The sequence below is a fragment of the Ranitomeya imitator genome, chromosome 5 (assembly GCF_032444005.1).
Source record: "Ranitomeya imitator isolate aRanImi1 chromosome 5, aRanImi1.pri, whole genome shotgun sequence".
Lineage (NCBI taxonomy): Eukaryota > Metazoa > Chordata > Amphibia > Anura > Dendrobatidae > Ranitomeya > Ranitomeya imitator.
In genome coordinates, this window is record NC_091286.1 from 666,941,948 (window position 1) to 666,963,096 (window position 21,149).

Here is a 21,149-nt window from a genome sequence, read left to right on the forward strand (position 1 = left end):
CCCTGCTTGCTCAGGATCACAGCACTTGCAAAGTTGAAATACTTACCTCTCCCTGCTCCACTGCCGTGACGTCGTCCAGATTTAATGGGCCCACTAATTATTTGAACCAGCCCTACCCCCCACAACTTTAGCCAAATGACCCCCAATTTCAAATGCCTTCCAATTATTATAAGCTAAATTACGATTGACAAGCTTTTGTAACAAGAATGGATGTTTTTGCCATTAAAATGGGCAGTGTAGGTGTTTTCCTGGCCTCCACTCACTGCCGACTATGCTCCCCCATTGACTTGCATTGGGTTTCGTGCTTCGGTCGATACCCGACTTTTCGCGATAATCGGCCGATTCCACTCGACTCGACTTCTAAGATAGTCGGGTTTCGCGAAACACGGCTCGACTCTAAAAAGGTCAAGGTCGCTCAACCCTACTGATTTCCCATATGTGGTCAAAAACTACTTTTGAGGCACAGTGCAAAGGTCAGACGGGAAGGAGTACCATATTGGACTTCACATTTTGATGGACTACTTTGAGGGTGCCGTGTCATATTGGTGGAGCCTCTGAGGTGCCAGAACAGCAGTACTCCCCATAAGCGATCCCATTTTACAAACTACACCTCTCAATGAAATCATCTAGGGGTGTAGTGATCACAATGACACTACATATAGGTCACAATTACATTTTTAATAGCAAAATTTAGTTTTAGCCCCAGATTTTACATTTTCACACAGGAAAATGGGTGAAAATGGCATAAAAATTTGTCCAACAATTTCTGCTGAATGTACAAATACCCGATATGTGGCTGTACAGAACTGCTTAGCCACACGGCAAAACTCGGGAGGGACTTCTTCCTCCAAACACGACAAGTGGAGTTTTTACCAAATTGTTCTATTTTGGTTTCATCTGACCAAATGACCTTCTCACATGACCTTCTCTTGTGATTCATCCAGATGGTAATTGGCAAACTTCAAACAGGCCTGGACATGTGAGCTGTGAGCCGGGGGACCTTGCGTGCCCTGTGGGATTTTAATCCATGACGGCGTAGTGTGTTACTAAGGCCGAGGACACACACAACGTATAAAAAAACGGACCGTTTTTGATGGACGAGAATCGCACAAATGTTACCAAAACATTGATCCGTGTGCAGTGCGAGGATGCGATTTTCTCGCATCAAATGATCCGTGTGACATCCGTATGGCATCCGTACTGCGTGTTTTTATCACAGGCTTGCAAAACCAACATAAAAATATATACTGTCTATATATATATATATATATATATATATATATATATATATATATATGTCAGTAGATACATATATGTATATATATTAATATTTCCCCCTGCGCAATATAGCAGAAAGCCGGTAATTCAATTACCGGCTTCTGCTTTCTCCTTCCTAAAACCCGACATGATATGAGACCTGGTTTACATACAGTAAGGCTATATTCACACTTAGCGGTTTTTACCGCGGAACCGCCGCGATTTTGATGCTGCGGGTCCGCAGCAGTTTCCATAGCGTTTACAGTAACATGTAAACCCTATGGAAACCGCAAATCGCTGTGCACATGCTGCGGGAAAAACCGCGCGGGAATGCAGCGGTTTACAACCCGCAGCATGTCACTTCTTTGTGCAGAATCGCTGCGATTCTGCACCCATAGGAATACATTGAACCGCTTACTTCCCGCATGGGGCTGTGCCCACGTTGCGGGAAGTAAGCGGATAATGTGCGGGTGGTACCCGGGGTGGAGGAGAGGAGACTCTCCTCCAGGCCCTGGGAACCATATTTGGGGTTAAAAAATAAAAAATCTGGTTATACTCACCCTCTGATGTCCGGAGCTCCTGGGCGCTGCACGCGGCCGTCCGGTCAGAGTTGCTGTGCGACCAGGACCTGCGGTGACGTCGCGGTCACATGACCGTGACGTCACGAAGGGTCCTTCTCCCACAGCATCTTTGGAACCGGACCGCTGGGTGCAGCGCCCAGGAGATCCGGACATCAGAGGGTGAGTATAACCAATTTTTATTATTTTTAACATTACTATTGATGCTGCATATTGCTGCATATGCAGCATCAATAGTATAGGCGGAAACCCGCAGCGGAAAACGCGGAACAAACCGCGATAAATCTGCAGGGAGAACCGCAGTTGTTTTGCCCTGCAGATTTATCAAATCCGCTGCGGGAGAACCCGCAGGGACCCGACGCAAGGTGTGCACATAGCCTTAACCATGTCTTCTCCCCATTTTTTTTGCATATTCCACACTACTAATGTCAGTAGTGTGTCTATGCAAAATTTGGCCGTTCTAGCTATTAAATTAAGGGGTTAAATGGCGGAAAAAATTGGCGTGGGCTCCCGCACAATTTTCTCCACCAGAGTAGCGGTGGGATATGGGGTAATGAAGGGTTAATGCCACCTTGCTATTGTAAGGTGACATTAAGCCAAATTAATAATGGAGAGGCGTCAATTATGACACCTATCCATTATTAATCCAATACTAGTAAAGGGTTAAAAAAATACATAAACACATTATTAAAAATTAATTTAATGAAATAAACACAAAGGTTGTTGTAGTAATTTATTCTACTCTCAATCCACTCACTGAAGACCCTCGATCTGTAAATCAAGAAAACATAATAAACCAACAATATACATACCTTCCGAGGATCTGGCACGTCCAACGATGTAGATCCATCTGAAGGGGTTAAACTATTTTGCAGACACGAGCTCCGCTAATGCAGGATGCTCATTTCTGCAAAACCCCGGCGAATGAAGCTAAATATAGGTCAATGATCTATATTTAGCTTCATTTGCGGTGAGGCGCCCTCTGCTGGCTGTTCCTAGATCGTGGGAACTTTCCTAGAAAGCTCCCTGGCTCGAGTTCATATGAGGACAACCTTACAATAGCAAGTTGGCATTAACCCTTCATTACCCCATATCCCACCACTACACGGGAATGGGAAGAGAGTGGCCAAGTGCCAGAATAGGCGCATCTTCCAGATGTGCCTTTTCTGGGGTGGCTGGGGGCAGGTGTTTTTAGCCAGGGGGGGGGGCCAATAACCATGGACCCTCTCCAGGCTATTAATATCTGCCCTCAGTCACTGGCTTTACTACTCTGGTGGAGAAAATTGTGCGGGAGCCCACGCCAATTTTTTCCGCCATTTAACCCCTTAATTTAATAGCTAGAACGGCCAAATTTTGCATAGACACACTACTAACATTAGTAGTGTGGCATATGCAAAAAAAATGGTGATATGAGATGGTTTACTGTATGTAAACCAGGTCTCATATCATGTCGGGTTTAGGAAGGAGAAAGCAAAAGCCAGTAATTGAACTACCGGCTTTAAAGCTGTCTAGCGCTGGAAGAAATATTAATAAATATATATATATATATATATATATATATATATATATATATATATATATGTGTCTCACTGACATATATATATATATATATATATATATACCTATTCTATGTGTAGACATTTATTCTACCTATTCTACTGGAAGCTGTCAGTGTGATTTTACTGTACACCGCACTGAATTACCGGCTTTTCTCTCTAACAGCGCTGCGTATTCCTCGCAAGTCACACTGCTGGTCTGTGTGTGATCCCTTTTTTTGGGGCTTCCATAGACTTTCATTGGCGATTCTCAGCCGAGAAACGCTGACAATCGCAGCATGCTGCGATTTCACTCGGATCCTGAATACGGCCGAGAAAATATCGGATGATGGGAGCTGCCCCATTGATTAACATTGGGACGAGTGCTATGCGATTTTTTATCGCATTGCACTCGTCCGTATTACGGTCTAGTGTGACCCCGGCCTAACAGTAAGATCAGCTGCAAAGATGTGGGAAAAATATCAGCACAAAATGGGGTCTTATCCGGTGGATATTTCAAATTTCTACTTAGGTTATACTAACCTGATGTATCCATTATTAGAGCGGAAATTATCAGGGAAATATCAGCTGCAGCAGATCCACGGGTCAGCAGGTGGCCATTTCAAGCATGGAATGAGAGGAATAATGTGCAAATTACCTGCGCTGCTGAATGAAGTTCCAATCCAGACAAGATGAATGAAAGATGGTGGTTTATTCTACGCGTTTTGAAATATTCAATAAATTCCTGATTCCTGGGTAATTCCTGATGAAGAAGTAATTGAATACTTCGAAATGCGTAGAATAAAACCACCATCTTTCATTCATCTTGTCTGGATTGGAATTTTATTCAGTAGCTTAGGGGTTAAGTTAGGACTGGCAGAACGCACCGAGCTAATATAGATGTTATAATTGGTGCGTTCGCAGCCCGGGGTCCACTGTGCAGGAGAGAACCTGCTGCTAGAAGATGACGGCACTATATGGCGGTATAAGTGAACTCAGTTACTTCACTGAGTCGCACTGAAAAGAACACGCTGTGCCCTGTCAGCGTCACGGAGGAACACAGCTAACTGCTGAGCTGATGGAAGTCAGTGGTCACGCACACAGAGAAGTGCACAAACACTCCTCTCCGGTGGAACCGGAATTCTAGTGGCTATTAGCCAGCCCTGAATACATGCATACAAACTCCTCACTGGAGGTGCCAGTATTCTAGGGACTTATTTCAGCCAAACCCTATCCACATACAGGCGCGACCACAAATAGCAAGCTCATAACATGAAGTGATACTAGCGCATGGCCATGTGGCCATGCAAACTTTTTATAGCTGCAGCAGCTTCAGGACCTTCCTAGAGGACCAATGGAAGCTGCTACAATACCAGAGTAACTTCAGGACCTTCCTAGAGGACCAATGGGAGCTGCAGCAGTACCTGAGCGTGTGACCCCTGACCTCCAATGAGAGGTCTTACCCTGGGCATGCTCAGAAGGGAAAAAGCAGGACTTAGTCCCAGAGTCGTCTGCTCACCGCTGACCAGTACTGGCTAAAATGGCTGAGCATGGGAAAGCAGTAGAAACCATCCGCACAGTATCAGGCAGAGCCAGTCGCTGGGACTGACGTCTCCACTGCGGCTGGAGAAAAATGGGAGACCGCAGTGGAGGTGGTTCGAGATTCCCCCTGTGCAGAGGTGAGAACTCGACCCCTAACAGGTAATATCCACATTATTCTTTTCATTCCAAGCTAACGGTAATATTTAAGACTGTGGTCTCAGCTCTCATCAGGTCATTTACCAGGTCCTCCAATGTAGTTCTGGGCTGATTCCTGACCTTTCTCAAAATCATCCTTATCCCACGAGGCAGAATCCTGCATAGAGCCCCAGACTGAGGAAGATTGACAGTCATCTTGTGTTTATTCCATTTTTTAGTAACTGTGCCAACAGTTATTGTCTTCATACCAAGCTGCTTACCTATTGTCCTGTAGCTCATCCCAGCCTTGTGCAGGTCTACAATTTTGTCTCTGGTGTCCTCAGGCAGCATTTTGGTCTAGGACATGGTGGAGAGGTTGGAGTGTGATTGATTGAGTGTGTGGACAGGTGTCATTTATACAGGCTATGAATTCAAATAGGTGCAATTAATACAGTTAATGAGTACAGAATAGGAGAGCTTCTTAAAGGGAACCTGCCACCCCCCAGGCGTTTAACTAAAAGAGCCAGCCAGAAAAAAAGATTGCAGCGCAGGCGCCGGGTAAATAACTGAACGCTGAATAGGCAGCGGCCAGAAGAAAGGAGGAAATGACTGATGGCTGTGAGGAGTCTGTGTCAGGGGATAAAGACCTGCCCCCCATGACAAACTAGAGGTATGAGGGAAAAATTATAAAAAGGATTCTTTCAGCGGTGGAAGGGACCAGAACTAAAAGAGTCACCTTGGCAGAATGCAGCATTAGTGCTGCACAAGATGGCTCTTTTAGTTAAAAATGCCTTGGGGGGACAGGTTCCCTTTAAGGAAAAACTAACATGTTTGAGAGGCAGGATTCTTGATGGCTGGTAAGTGATCAAATACTTATTTCGGGAAATAAAATGAAATTTAATTATTTATGTAAAAATCATACAATGTGACTTTTTTTTTTCTTTTTATATTCTGTCTCTCATGGTTGAAGCGGACCTACGCTAAAAATGAAAGACATCTCTACTCCTTGTGGGTGGGAAAACTGTTAGGACGGTTCATCCTACTGACTGACTTCATTTAAATATCTGCTCTATATAGAGTATGTAGCCTGTTCTTTGAGCCATCCTGTGGGCAGAGTAAAATAGTTAATTCAGGATAATAATGTCATAAAATTAGAAAGTTACCTGATGCAATGTTTGATATGGTCTATTTCGGTCTAGAATATGCAAGTTGCCAATGATTGGTAGCGGTCGTGGTCCGGGTGGAAAATTATAAACATTTCTTTGCCATCCATAGAAAATAAGGGCAGTGAAAAGAGTCAGAATGACAGACAGAACCAATGTGATGGAATCTGGGAAATCCATGGCACAGGAAAAGTTTCTCTGAAAAGACAAATAAAAACATGATCAAGTACGTAACCGCCAGTATTATGTATAGTCCACAATGACATCATGAGATGTAATTTTGGATGCTCATTGGATTGCATTTTGTTACAGAAGACACTTTGCAAAGGTCTTTAACATATTGACGACAGATGCTGAAATTTACAAAGCTGTAGCCATGTAACAAGGGCTAAAGGTGAGCAAATACCGTATTTTTCAGACAATAAGATTCACCAGACCATAAGACGCACCCCAAATTTTCATAAGGAAAATAGTGGAAAAAAATAAAGTGTCAAGTGGGGGTCCATCTTACAGTCCATATTCAGCTTACTGGGGGTGATTTTCACAGGTGGAGTAGTGGTCACAGGGGAACATGGTCACAGGGGTTGTTCGGTGGTCCAGGCTGGTGCGGTGCCCTCCGGTAAATCCCATACCAGGCTGGTGCAGCGATGGGTCTCTGGAGTTCCCGGTATACAGGTTCAGTGGGGCTCTGCTGGCATTTTATAACAGGTTCGGTGGTGGTGCTCTGTTGTGCGGTGGGGCTCTGCAGGCATTATGCAAAGGGTGAAGTGGTGATGTTCTGTTGTGCGACGGGGCTCAGTCGGCATTTGGTAAAAGCCCAGAGGCCCTCGCAGAGCCATTGCTGGGATGTGGTGGCCTCCGGGAAAATGACTGCTGGTGGCGGCGCATGCTCAGATTAAGATCTTGGCAATGATATCTCATCCTGAAATCTCGTCTCCCAAGATCTCATTGCCGAGGGCTGAACCTGAGCATGCGCTGCCATCGGCGGCCATTTTCCCGAAGTCACTGCATCGCAGCAATGGATCTGCGGGGGCCTCTGGTCTTTCAACAAATGCCGGTGGAGCCTCCGCTGCACCACAGAGCACTACTAGCCGCACGAGCTTGGGAAGGGAGGCTGCATTGCCCTGCAGCATTGGATCGGGACTGATGCCACAGGATTTTGTAAGTATATTTCGACTAAGATGCATCCTCATTGTTAGGACTGACGGAACACACCAAATATAAATAAGAGGCGATATAAGATGCGTTCGCAGTCTGGGGTCAACCGCGCAGAGAAGACACCTGCTGCTCGGTAATGGCGGACTATATGGTGGTATTAAGAGAAAACACACACGGGTTAGCTTCACCCGGTATGAAGGAAGCTAACCCTGTTGCGTCACAGGGCCGCGATACTGCACAGAGTGTGCAAGCAAGGAGTCACAGAACTCTGCCCCAAGACTCAAGGTCAGAGTCCCTCTAGACCTCCTGCGCTTGACACCGCTACAGTGGTGTCAGGAGTAAGCTAAACTAAAATAGGTTTAAGGCACTGGGTGCACGCAGCTCCGCTCTGGCGAACACCACTAACCGCCCTAACTAGGGATGGGTAAGTGTACTGGTTGCGCATGGTGCCACACTGACTAACGCTGCTGATAGACACTGTAGATAGTGTCATCCAGCACCAGGCACAAACTGGCGCTAGACAGCTCCAACATTCACAAACATTCATCAACACTAGGGATGGGAATGATTCGGAGCTTTCACCAGCACAGGAATACATCCATACACACACAAACACACACAAAAACTGATTTATACTAGCGCAAGGACGTGCGGCCATGCAAACCTTTTATAGCTGTAGCTCTCCAGAACTTTCCTAGTGATCCAATAGGAGCTGCTACAGGACCTGAGCATGTGACCCCCGAACTCCAATGAGAGGTCGACCCGTGGGCATGACCAGCAGGGGAAAAGCATGACATAGTCCCTGCAACGTCTGCTCGCAACTGATCAGTGCTGGCTACAATGGCAGAGCCTGGAAATGCACCAGTAACCAAGCGCACAGTATCAGCTTGAGCCAGACACTGGGACTGACGTCTCCGCTGAGCAGGCTCCACTGTGGCTGGAAAAGAATGGGAGACCACTGTGGACATGGTTTGAGATTCCCCCTGTGCAGTGGCGAGAACTCGAGACCTAAAACTCATTTTCCCCAAATAATTTGTGGGGAAAAAGTGCGTCTTATAGTCCAAAAAATATGGTAGATTGGAAGCAAATTAAATTAGGTGAAAATTTTACCTATAATTCAGGTTGCATATTTTTATTTTTTACATTTTGTTCACCCGCATCCAGGCATATTCAATTTGCAGTGAATACTTTTGATGTAAATTAAATTTACAGGTGGATTTTAAATTAATCTTCTGAATTTGTATTTTGCCAATTTGCTGAACTCTAATAAGGACAGACGCACAATCTGAACCTGGAGCCACTTCAATTCTCAGTGGTCTCATTGGCACTTCATTAGCCACTTAGCACAAGCTTCAAGCAGAGCCCAAATGAGGGGTAAGAATCACGTGGGGATGCACTTTTCTTACGGCAATTAATAACTTTTGTGAGGTTGTTATTGAGTGACTCTGCTCACAAAAGAGTGGAGTGCATGGCAGAAGAACACTGGCCAAGTGAATGCTTTCCCCATCTGACTAATGGTTTCGATCTCTATGGTCTGCATTGCTGTTGTCCTTCATGGTGAGGAGGAGGTGAAGAAATAGACGGCTGACACCAACCAAACTAAGCTGAAAAACAAGCCATACTCTAAATAGCTGCATATGCTCTCGAGTGGATCCTGTCGAAGCTGTAACAGCTATTTCCTTTGCTCTTTTTGGCAGTACAGGAAGAGAAGGAAACAGCAAACGATGATGTTTGCTGGATCAATTCCACTGAGGAAGCTGCTGCTGAACTTTATGAAACAAACAACAGTAATCTTGTTAGGCACTAAAAATTTTCCAAGTGAAAAAAGAGCTTTGTTGATCCATTACAAAGATATGAGAAACACAGAGGTTTTAAAACAGGACATCCTGCAAAAAGGGTTTTGGTTCGGGGGGGTGAAGCTTCTCAGTGGGCAACTAACCAGGTAACCTTGATTACTACTGGGTGACGCACTCTAATAGTGGAGGAGAACTTCAGCAGATGACCGCGCTATTACTGAGAATAATCTCTATACAAAGACCAGCATGGATATTACTGCCATATGGTCAGTAGTAGATACTGGCCCTACAGAACATATAAGAGATCACAGCACAGTTATAGATGGTGAGTTACCGCTGACGTCCTTTCTGATGGAGTTGTCCACTTTTCCGGTCTTTTCCATCTGGCCCAGATCGACACAACTTCTTCCACCCAGGACTCATCTGCAGAGAACACAACAAAGACACATTTCACTTCTCATATTTTCAGCACATCACCATCTATTCCCAACCTACACAAACTCCTCATGCTGCTGATACCCCAATACTGAGCCGCCGCTGCCATATGTGACCCTATTACTGCACCTGATACCCCAATACTGAGCCGCTGCTGCCATATGTGACCCTATTACTGCACCTGATACCCCAATACTGAGCCGCTGCTGCCGTATGTGACCCTATTACTGCACCTGATACCCCAATACTGAGCCGCTGCTGCCGTATGTGTCCTTATTACTGCACCAGATACCCCAATACTGAGCCGCTGCTGCCGTATGTGACCCTATTACTGCACCTGATACCCCAATACTGAGCTGCTGCCGTATGTGACCCTATTACTGCACCTGATACCCCAATACTGAGCTGCTGCTGCCGTATGTGTCCCTATTACTACACCTGATACCCCAATACTGAGCTGCTGCTGCCATATGTGTCCATATTACTGCACCTGATACCCCAATACTGAGCTGCTGCTGCCGTATGTGACCCTATTACTGCACCTGATACCCCAATACTGAGCTGCTGCTGCCGTATGTGTCCATATTACTGCACCTGATACCCCAATACTGAGCAGCTGCTGCTGTATGTGTCCCTGTTACTGCCCCTGATACCCCAATACTGAGTCGCTGCTGCCGTATGTGTCCCTATTACTGCACCTGATACCCCAATACTGAGCAGCTGCTGCCGTATGTGACCCTATTACTGCACCTGATACCCCAATACTGAGCTGCTGCTGCCGTATGTGTCCATATTACTGCACCTGATACCCCAATACTGAGCAGCTGCTGCTGTATGTGTCCCTGTTACTGCCCCTGATACCCCAATACTGAGCCGCTGCTGCCGTATGTGACCCTATTACTGCACCTGATACCCCAATACTGAGCTGCTGCTGCCGTATGTGTCCATATTACTGCACCTGATACCCCAGTACTGAGCCGCTGCTTCCGTATGTGTCCCTATTACTGCTCCTGAAACCCCAATACTGAGCCGCTGCTTCCGTATGTGTCCCTATTACTGCTCCTGAAACCCCAATACTGAGCCGCTGCTGCCGTATGTGTCCATATTACTGCACCTGATACCCCAATACTGAGCAGCTGCTGCTGTATGTGTCCCTGTTACTGCCCCTGATACCCCAATACTGAGCCGCTGCTGCCGTATGTGTCCCTATTACTACACCTGATACCCCAATACTGAGCTGCTGCTGCCGTATGTGTCCATATTACTGCACCTGATACCCCAATACTGAGCTGCTGCTGCCGTATGTGACCCTATTACTGCACCTGATACCCCAATACTGAGCTGCTGCTGCCATATGTGTCCATATTACTGCACCTGATACCCCAATACTGAGCCGCTGCTGCCGTATGTGACCCTATTACTGCACCTGATACCCCAATACTGAGCTGCTGCTGCCGTATGTGACCCTATTACTGCACCTGATACCCCAATACTGAGCTGCTGCTGCCATATGTGTCCATATTACTGCACCTGATACCCCAATACTGAGCTGCTGCTGCCATATGTGTCCATATTACTGCACCTGATACCCCAATACTGAGCAGCTGCTGCTGTATGTGTCCCTGTTACTGCCCCTGATACCCCAATACTGAGCCGCTGCTGCCGTATGTGTCCCTATTACTGCACCTGATACCCCAATACTGAGCTGCTGCTGCCGTATGTGACCCTATTACTGCACCTACTGTGTGATTCTCTGTGCCCTCTAAATTCTAAAACACCCCTCTATAATATAGTAATGCTGGGTGCAAGTGCCCTATAAAACAGTGCCCATATTTTGCCCCCTAAAAAGTAATAGTGACCAATGTGCCCCTTTGAAAGTCGCAGTAACCCCATAGGCCTGCATAGTGTAATGCACTCCCCATGGGCCTGTATAGTAAAATGCTTTCCCCATAGGCCTCTATAGTGCAATGCACCCCTATTAGGCAGCCAGTACAGTATAATGCACCATTAGGCAGCCAGCATAATTTAATGCACCCCTTTAGGCGGCCAGTATAATATAATATAATGCACCATTAGCCAGGCAGTATAATATAATGCACCATTAGGCAGCCAGTATAATATAATTCACCCCCATTAGGCAGCCAGTATAATATAATTCACCCCCATTAGGCAGCCAGTATAATATAATGCACCATTAGGCAGCCAGTATAATATAATGCACCATTAGGCAGCCAGTGTAACAACCCTGCCGGCATCACTGCACGGCCTTCCATTCCCCACCTGCCTGTTACATCAACTCACTCACCCTGTGCCTTGCTGTGAGCAGTGTCTGCTGCCTGCTCCATGCCATGTGCTCCATGGCCGCTTGCTCTGTGTACACTTCCTGGCTGTGTGCATAGGGGGTGGCACCAGCAACTCCGGATTCTTATTGAGACTGACCAGCATTATTAGACTGATCATAATTAATGTTTGATTACAGGAATACCTTCCTACCTCTTAGTATAAAACAAGATTTATGTATCCTCCAATTGACAACCACTCATCATTCATATATTACAATTGTCTTACCTACATATAATCTGAGTAAACTCAAAGCTCTATATTTGTCCTAAGAGCTCTTACTTGAAGTGTATCTGCTGTCGTTCTATTAACTGTTTACCTTTTTGTATTTTATACATGTTTGTACATCTGTTCTTTAATGAAAATCAATAAAAAGAACATTGAAAAGAAAAGAGACTGTGTGCACCTCCCTAATGTGTCCTGGCCAATAGCCTAGAGGCCTCTGATACTAAAGGCATCCTCACCCATTGGAGGATGTCTGAGCAAACTATTTCCCTCAGTTAGCCTTTGCTACTGAGCTGCCAGGTTGTGTCTGTTTCCTGTCTCTGAGGGCTGCAATACGCAGGCCTTTGTCTGTGTTCTGTTACTTCTGTGTCTGAACTCTGGTCTATGCCGTTCCTGTTCCTCCTTTGTTTGTTTACATTCTCACTCTGCTGTGTTTATCTCAACGCTTCCTCTCCGCTCTGCTTGCCACCATCAGTGCCTCTGCATCTCTCTGCTCTGTTCGCCATTACCCGCGGTTCTGTGTTTCTCTGCTCAGTTCAGACACAACCTGTGGTTCTGTGCCTCTCAACTTTGCTCACCACAATCTGTGGCTCTGCACCCTCTGGCTCTTGACGTTGCCTCCTGCGGCTCAGCCTTTGGCTCCGCCCCCAGCAGCTCAGCTCTTGGCTCCACCCCCAGCAGCTTGGCTCTGCTCTTGGCTCCGCCCCCAGTGGCTCCATCCTTAGCTCCGCCTCCCCCTCTGCCTTGTCCGTCTCTGCTCTTGGCTCTGCCTTGTTCTTCTCTGCTCTTGGCTCTGCCTTGCCCTTTCCTGCTCTTGGCTCTGCCTTGTCCTTCTCCGCCTTCTCCTCTGCTCTTAGCCATACCTCCTGCTCTTACTCCGCCTCCTGTGATTCTGCTTTGCATCCGCTCTTGCTCTACCTCTTTTCAGCAACTTGCCGTACAGGTCTCTACCTGTTTCTTTATTCATTAGCCAGCCAGTATAATATACTACACCCCTATTAGGCAGCCAGTATAATATACTACACCCCTATTAGGCAGCCAGTATAATATAATACACCCCCATTAGGCAGCCAGTTTAATATAATGCACCCCCATTAGGCAGCCAGTTTAATATAATGCACCCCCATTAGGCAGCCAGTTTAATATAATGCACCCCCATTAGGCAGCCAGTTTAATATAATGCACCCCCATTACCCAACCAGTATAATACAATGCACCCCCATTAGCCAGTATAAAATGATGCACCCCCATTAGGCAGCCAGTATAGTCTAATGCACCATTAGCCAGCCAGTATAATATAACACACCCGGTAAAAAAAAAAATCAATACTCACCTCTCTTCCTCCAAGCACCCGCACATCTCCTGATAGCGGGCTCCGAGTAGTGATGTCATCGCGACCCCCTGTCAGCGTCAGATGCTGACAGGGGGATTATGGAAGAGGGAGCGTAACGCTTCCTCTCTCATCATTGCGGTCCGCTGTATTGGCATCCAGCCAATACAGCTGACCCTGCGATGACGAGCGGGGGCTCACTTCTCAGGGGCCCCATCACGCCCAGGCGGCAGAGCAGGGAGATTGATTCTCCCTGCTCTGGCACAGAATGTAACTCTATCAGTGCTCTGACTATCAGTGCTCTGACCCCCCCCCCCCCCCCCGTAGCTATGCTACCGCCAACAATAGAGGGCGGCAATAAATGTCTGAAAATAAAATAACAAGGTGGCTGTATGATACTATCTAACTAGTGGAAATAAAACTTATCTGACCACCAGCTTTAATATCAATAATTTTACCATCCAGTTAAACTGATCAGGCACATCCATTATGATTGATGTTGATTTGGACTAGTGACTACTCATTACTCAGGCTTCCCAGAACACGCTCGGGTGGTCTCCGAGTATTTTGTAGTGCTCTGAGATTTAGTTTTCATCACCACAGCTGCATGATTTGTGGCTGCTGGACGGGCTGAATACATGAGGGGATTCCCTAACAAACAGGCATTCCTCACATGTATTCAGGCTGGCTAGCAGCTGTAAATCATGAAGCTGTGACGAGGAAAACAATTTCCGAACACTTACAATACTCGGAGACCGCCTGAGCGTGCTCTGGGAAACCCGAGCAACTAGTACACTCGCTAATCCATAGATTGGAGCTTTACACTTGGTATTTGTTTTCAATGCACAAAATGTTCCTTTCGAAATAAAAAAAAAAAAGCGGGATTGTTTCTAAATCAGAGTTGCAAAATAAAGTGTAAAACCATTCACAGATTTTTTTTTTATCCTAACATTAAATTAGTGTACTCAAAAAAGAGCAAGTGATAATTGGCACACCTATACAATCCATTTATAGATATCAAATCTTAACCCTCGGGGTCTTGACTGATCCAGAATTTCGGTTTCGAGGTAGCACAACTGTTTTCTATTGAATTAACCCATACCTCTGACTAACCTTGTTATTGAACAGTACTTCTCTTGGAGAGTTTTCCCCACTTTGTTTTTTTCAAAACTTCTTCAAGAAATAAGAAGCTCAAAATACAAAACTTCTCATATGAAGAGGAAAATTATGTGCTTGTGACATTTTAAGGTGGATTACGTCTGGAAGTCTCCTGTTAAAGTTCCGAAAAACTACGACAAGGCAATGTAAAGGGACTCTGCTGTGCACATATTCCATGTTTTGTTAGTTCTTTTATCCGTTTCCGGGTTCGGAAACCATGAAGTGCTTAACAGGAAAATTTGGGTAGATATAGTATATAGTATATATTATACAGTATAGTATACTATATACTATCTAAAATTCTATATAGTACATACTATGGTATAGTATATATAGTATACAATATAATCTATAGCATAGTTTAGATAATGGCTAGATAGAGTTTAAATAATTGAACAAGACTGCCTACTCTTTCCTAAAAAGGGTTTCCCTAAGAAAACCTCGATGGGTGTCCTGAAATCTTAAGGATGTCGAACGCTCATACCTTAAATAATGTTTCTTTCCTGTTCTAAAAAAAAAAAAAAATTGAGGACATGTGAATTACTAATTGAAAGTAAAAAACCTGTGTGTGAATTTTTGCATTTTTTTAATTTTTAGTAGAGTTTAAAAAAATATTGGTATTATGTTGTTAATTGATTTTTTTCTTTATATCTTCAAAGTTTGTTTTATTTGTTTATTTATGAGATTGGCTTAATGCAGGCGAAGGCTACTCTGATTTATAAAGTCATGGCATTTATTTGGAAAGGATAACCTAGGTTGTCGGATCTTGGCTAATGCTACCTCATTAGAAGAACTATATGGTGAAAGTATTGATTTGAAAGATGGTGGTCTCAGGTTTTTTGATTCACTTACTTATTAATTTTTCCTATTGTGTGAATTATTTTTTTATATTTTTTTGCTATAGCATAAGACCAACGCCTCTGAAAAGTGATAGAGAGACTTTGGCCTCAATTTAGCAAGTCCGTTGTGAGCAACGCAGAACTTGATGAGGGGGTTTGTTGGAGTCAGATGCTTCTTATTCATAAAGCGGTTGATCCGTGCCTCCAGCCTCAGAGTGGACTGGAGTAGAGTAAGAAACGCCGCTGCTCTCGACAAATTGGTTGAACTGATATCAAGCCCAAAATTTGCCTTGGTCTCTCCTCAGCTGCCCCTATTTTAGCGGAGCTGCACAAAATTACCATGAAAACAGCAAAATTTGCATCATTTTTTGCGCAACCTTGAGTTCCTCAAAAAGTTGCTACTTATCAAACTGTTTTACTCCTGATTTCTTGGGGAAATCACTGATGATTCAAAGCATTTATGTCTCTAATATTTTGAATTTATATTGGCACTTTTGATTCCATTTTTTGTAATACGTTTTGCAGTTCTTTTTGATTGTGCTCTGGTTATTTTATATTATAATTAAAGATTGCAAAATCAAAAGTGAAAGGAAAGACTTAGTTTAACATTTGACAGTGAAGCAAAGAATGCATCTGCTAGAAAGGAGCATGGGATTTCCTGCTTTAGAGGGGAAAAAATAGACAATAAAGATGAGTGGATCTTTGAAGATCACATTCACAAAAAAGAGAGACAAGGTAGAAATACAGAGAGAGAAAGAGAGACAGAGAGAGAGACAGAGGAAGAGAGAGAGACTCAAAGAAAGAAAGACAAAGACGAGAGAGAGAGAGAGACACAGACAAAAGTGATCGGGATACATGAGAGAGAGATGAGAGAGAGGTTAAGGTACCTTCACACATAACGATATCGTTAAGGATATCGTTGCAATGTCAAGCTTTTTGTGATGTAACAACGATCCCACTAACGATATCTTTAGGTGTGACAGCGACCAATGATCAGTCCCCTGCTGGGAGATCATTGGTCGTGGGGAATGATCAGGACCTTTTTTTGGTCTCTGATCACCCCGCTGTCATCGCTAGAACGGCGTGTGTGACGCCGATCTAGCGATGTGTTCACCTGTAACCAGGGTAAACATCGGGTTACTAAGTGCAGGGCCGCGCTTAGTAACCCGATATTTACCCTGGTTACCATTGTAAAAGTAAAAAAAAAAAAAACACTACATAGTCACATTCCGATGTCTGTCACGTCCCCCGGCGTCAGCTTCCCTGCACTGTGTCAGTGCCGGCCGTAAAGCAGAGCACAGCGGTGACGTCACCTCTCTGTTTTACGACCGGCCCTTACACAGTGCAGGGAAGCTGACGCCGGGGGACGTGACAGACATCGGAATGTGAGTATGTAGTGTTTTTTTTTTTTTACTTTTACAATGGTAACCAGGGTAAATATTGGTTTACTAAGTGCGGCACCGGACTTAGTAACCCCATGTTTACCCTGGTTACCCGGGGACTTCGGCATCATTGAAGACAGTTTCAACTATGCCGAAGTCGTTCCCCTGATCGTTGGTCACTGGAGAGAGCTGTCTGTGTGACAGCTCCACAGCGACCACACAACGACTTACCAACGATCACGGCCAGGTCGTATCGCTGGTCGTGATCGTTGGTAAATCGTTTAGTGTAACGGTACCTTTACAGGCAGACGAGAGAGAAAGGATAGAGAGAATGAGAAAAAAAGACAAGAGAGAAAAAATTAGGAAAGAGGAATAGAGCAAGAGAAAATTAGGAGAGATAAAAAGAAAGAGTGATAGAACAAATTAGGAAAGAGATCAAATCAGGAGATAAATATCAAATTATCACTGAGGGGTTTAATATTGCCCTCCTTGTTTGCTGCATACCTATACCCTACAGTGGTATCCTATATATCACTTGAATCTTTGGATTAATATTCACTCCCATTTTCAATCTACTTTAGCACTGCATTATTATACCACAATAAGGCTAGGTTATTTCTCTATCCTCATATGAAATGAGTTGTGCGTTCTGACCTCCAAATCCCTAAACAGTAAACAGTAGAAGCATAAAATCCCTTGGCTGTCCCCCATCTTTTATACTGGCTTTAGTAGCTCCCATGATTGACTGTGCTGCAACCATGTGATGCCATAGCTGCAGGGCACTAATACGTAGCCCACACAGAAGCACAAAACATAATTTACACACTCACTGAGTATTCAGCAGTGGGTGAAATGGAGCTTGGTAATTTTTATGCTTTGCAGTCCCAGCAAATTGAATCCCAAAGTGTTTGAATTCGACAAGACCCACTAATTCCAAGAAATTTAGCCCGAAGTTGAACCTGAGTGAATTGATCCTCTTATGTCAAATAGACAATCTAAGGAGTCTGGACATTAACCCCCTGAGTTAATACTCTACTGTATATATATGTATTGTAAATACAACTGTTTCCCGCTGAGTTTTTTTGTGCAGAACATCTTCTGCCTTTGCTAGCTGAACCAAAGTAAATGTGATTTGATGAAAAAATAATGCCCACTCTGTGTTTAAAGAAGTTATTAAACTGTGTATTTCCTGCATTTTTTTATAGGCTTCAATGGGGAGCCTGAAAAATATGGTTTTTCGTCGCTGGATCTCCCGCTGTCATCGCTAGATCGGTGTGTGTGACACCGATCTAGCGATGCGTTCGCTTGTAACCAGGGTAAACATCGGGTTACTAAGCGTAGGGCCGCGCTTAGTAACCCGATGTTTACCCTGGTTACCAGCGTAAATGTAAAAAAAACCAAACAGTACATACTTACATTCCGGTGTCCGTCAGGTCCCTTGCCGTCTGCTTCCCGCACTCACTGACTGCCGGCCGTAAAGTGAAAGCAGACGGCAAGGGACCTGACGGACACCGAAATGTAAGTATGTACTGTTTTTTTTTTTTTACATTTAAGCTGGTAACAAGGGTAAACATCGGGTCACCGCTGTGCTGTGCTTTCACTTTACGGCCGGCAGTCAGTGAGTGCGGGAAGCAGACGGCAAGGGACAGACACCGGAATGTAAGTATGTACTGTTTGTTTTTTTTTATGCCGGTAACCAGGGTAAACATCGGGTTACTAAGCCCGGCCCTGTGATTAGTAACCTGATGTTTACCCTGGTTACCCGCGGACCTCGGCATCGTTGGTCGCTGGAGAGCTGTCTGTGTGACAGCTCTCCAGCGACCACACTACGACTTACCAACGATCACGGCCAGGTCGTATCGCTGGTCGTGATCGTTGGTAAATCGTATAGTGTGACGGTACCCTAAGAGGACAAGTATGCAGGATAACTGAACAATCGAACAGGGGGAATTTCCTGACCCCACCTTCCCCCAATCCTGTTGGAGAATGCCCTCAATATAAAACGAGCATGTCTCCCTCTCCAAAGACTCTACAGGACATCAGCATAAGGAACCCCGGCTCTAGCTGGTGGAATACAGATATGCTCCACTGCCCATCATTGAACCTATGAAGATGTTTGGAGAACCCAGATTGGGACAATCAGATCACCTGCTCATATAGCTCACTGTACTCGATCAGCTTCCTAAGCTTGCTGCTACCTCCTCTCTGTGGGTGTTTGCCAAAAGCAGGATGCTACTGGTTGGGTTAGTTGGCCATGGATGCCCCGAAGATGCAGATGTTCTAATTTCTGGTGAGCCAACACAAAGGTGAGACTGTCATTTTAACTATCTTCTGTACTTGCTGGGATTGTGCTATATGCTGTTTATTGTTGGTGTACCAATAAAGTATTACACAGTGCGTTACCCTCACCATGAGTTGTCTGAGTAGTATTGTGACCACGGGGAAGGAGTATGGGCATTCAGTGGGATGAGTCCTTACCCATGCGGTCTTTCTAAAGACAGCCAAGCCAACAGTCAAGAGCAAAGACTGATGCTCCTGTCTCCGCAACTCCATTGTAATCTATTAAGCTACTTTGATGTTTTTTCTTTTTTTTTTCACTGATTTTGTGTCACGGAAATTCACATGGAGACATCTATTTTTCTTCCGACAAGACTGTGTTACTGTTTGGGTTATGCAGCCTGAATAAAGCTTGTTAAAAGACTTTAGCACATCCAGTCAACAAGCTTTGCCATGTGGGCACTTGTGGCTCAATCACACTATAAGGATTGTACTCACTCAGATGCGTAAGAGGAAACAGGAGGCACATTCTCTTCAACGTCTATGTGGGTTTATTTGCTTCATAAACCATCATGTCAGCAACAGAGGTAAACCGTGTTTACATCAGACCGACACAGTATCTATATCCATAGTAGAGCTTTGCTCTCTCAGGCCTGTAAGTACACAGGCTGTGCAATGTCCAGCACTCAGGCTCTCTCTGGAGCCACAGACACAGAAAGGCTTCTCCCTCTCGAAACACAGACCATTCTGTAATGTCCAGCCTGGACAAATGGAAGTCTGCCCACACTGACAGACTCTCAAACACTCACTCACATGTGCCAAACACACCTCCATTAGGCAGCCTGTAACCACACCCACAGGTGAGGTAGCATCACATGCATTGGTCACATGATATTGACATCACTGGAGGTCCTCAAACTCCTGCAGGGAAAAGATGTACAGTGAGCGCTCCCACTCAGAGGTGAGGTATATGGGTAGCCAGACCCTCCCATCTCTCATGGCTACCCGCAACCCGGACCCAGGTGCACTAAGCAACATCTTTAGCGCTCATGTGTACTAAAGACAAAATACTCCGGGTTGCATCGCAGGGAGCATCCATCCCTGTGACACATACCTCCCATTAACCATGCGACCACCAGTCACACCACATATCCCCCTCTCTGCCTATTGCCGTGGGGCTTGGTACTTTCTTTGTCCCGACCAGAGACCCTTCTCGGTCATCCCTGACAGTCAAACCATCTGTCTAAGTAAGGGCCTGCTACTGAACCCTTCCGTAGGCATTCGTCATCCATCTCCGTCACGTCCTTTGATAAAGATGACCCTTTGTCAGACCACCCGCATTCCCGGCAGTCAGTATGTAGGCATAATTCCCTTGCACCCATACATCCTGTCTGGTCTGACTCTTTGTCATTTTGTCCACTACAGGGTCTCCTACTTAGGTCACTAAGCCCTGAGCTAACTGATGCATCACTGCTTCAATCTCATCCATCAGGCCACCTTTTGCTATCTTTCTGCTGGCCATTTCTCCAATGGGTTTTTCTGTCCGGAGAGCAGTCCTTCCATCTGTCACTATGTCCTTGATTAGCTCCAGCTTGAGGACTTCGAGTCTTTATAGAACCTTTTCATCCCTCTATACCATGAGTTGAAGGTGGCGGCAATCTGTTTGCCATTTCCTGCAGCTCTCTGTTGATCTGCTTCCTCTCAAGTCTATGCTCTTCTATCTGTTTCAGGTATGCCACACCATACTCCAGGAGCATCTGGATATTCCCAAGGCTCTCCATGGATCCCACAAACCAGGCCTTCGTCATCAGCCAAAATGCTCACTCTCGTCTCCTGCATTATCTTCCCAATCTTCCGATGACTTTCCTCACCAGACTTCTGGGCACTTGAATGATGTCTTCTACAATATCCAACTGACTTTGAGCTTTCCTTGCACGCTCCAGACATAGAGCAGCTTTGTTATTTCTCAACAAGATCATCTGCTTGGTGCGGAGGCATT

At 45.1% G+C, this 21,149-nt stretch overlaps 1 pseudogene; it reads right to left on the reverse strand.

Annotated features, from left to right (window-relative positions):
• The window catches only part of LOC138638731 (cytochrome P450 2C5-like), a 125,039-nt pseudogene that overhangs the window by 84,042 nt on the left and 19,848 nt on the right, over positions 1–21,149 (reverse strand).